The sequence below is a fragment of the Eretmochelys imbricata genome, chromosome 28 (genome assembly GCF_965152235.1).
Source record: "Eretmochelys imbricata isolate rEreImb1 chromosome 28, rEreImb1.hap1, whole genome shotgun sequence".
NCBI lineage: Eukaryota > Metazoa > Chordata > Testudines > Cheloniidae > Eretmochelys > Eretmochelys imbricata.
Genome location: NC_135599.1, coordinates 4,609,127 through 4,610,438, shown reverse-complemented (window position 1 = coordinate 4,610,438; position 1,312 = coordinate 4,609,127). Strand labels below are relative to the sequence as shown.

At 52.9% G+C, this 1,312-nt stretch overlaps 1 non-coding gene across 1 annotated transcript; it reads left to right on the top strand.

Annotated features, from left to right (window-relative positions):
- Nucleotides 1–1,226: 1,226 nt before the first annotated feature.
- On the top strand, nucleotides 1,227–1,312 carry TRNAL-CAA (transfer RNA leucine (anticodon CAA)). The gene has a single exon. It is a non-coding gene; the product is annotated as a tRNA-Leu (tRNA).

Here is a 1,312-nt window from a genome sequence, read left to right as displayed (position 1 = left end):
CCACTGACCTATCAGCCCTTCACACCCAAACTTTCAGTCACTCTATTATCAGTGCCTCTGAGTGTAATTTAAACAACAAGAACGGCTACACTGGGCTAGACCAAAGGTCCATCTAACTCTGTTATTTGTCTTCGGATAGCAGCCAGTACCAGGTGCCTCAAAAGCCACTACTGGGAGTTGAACCCAGGATCTCCTGTTTAGAAGACAGGTGCCTTAAACCAGCTAATCCATGGTGCCTTCATCTGGCTAACGTATGGTGTCTGCCCACACCTGACTCCCTGCCAACCTGCACTGGGCCCTGACAAGCGTTTCTTGTGTTTCGATTCTGTAAAGCAGAGAGGCGGGTGAAGTTTTACTCCCAAGGTGTGTGTGTGATTCTTTGGACAGGTCTATCCTACAAAATTAAGTCAGTAACAACATTACTTTGGGGTGTTAAAAATTTTACCTTCCCTGAGCAATGCAGTTATATCAGCCTAATCCCGGTGTAGATAGCACTGGGTTAACAGGAGGACTTCTTCCCACCCCACTCTGCCTCTTCGGCTGAGGCCTGCTGGTCCACCTTTCACTCGCTCCTCTCTCCCCGAGGCCTCCTTGCCGGCTGCTCATTCCTCTCCGCCCCCTACCCCAAGGTCTGCCCGCCACCCACACCTCTCTGACCCCTCCCCTGAGACCCACCATGGCCGCCGCTCCCACCTCTCAGCCCCACCCATGAGACCCACCCAGCCTGCCACCCGTGCCTCTCCGTCCTGCCCTGCCCACCGCTTGCACCTCTGTGCCCCTCCCCTGAGGCCCACCCTGCCCACCTCTTTCTTCGTGCTGCCGTTGTTATTCCATGACACATTAAAGATGGAATGAAAAGCTGAGTTTCCTCCAGGGTGAGGAAAGGAAGGAGACACCAACCCCCTGGCAAAGCTCTGTGCCCCACAGAAAACCTGCCCCCTGCTATTACAGTCACTGATGTACTGGGGATATGACGGGAAAGGGACTGTCTGAATTATCGAGGCAGGAATTTTACAACAATCTACAGCAACATCACTGGCCACAAACACACTCTCCTCATGCTCCAGCCAGAAGGGAAACGAGCAGGAATTCTTGTTCAGCCCTGGGCACACTTACACAACAGCACAGCAGTGAGTGTGTTGTGGACGCTGGTCTGAGGAAACAATTGGAAACGATCACTCAGTGAGAACAGAACTAGAGTGTCGTGAGAGCGCTCTATAAAGCAAGTAGTTGTGGCTGAGTGGTTAAGGTGGTGGACTCAAAATCCCTTGGGGGGGGTCTCCCTGGGCAGGTTTGAATCCTGCCAACTACG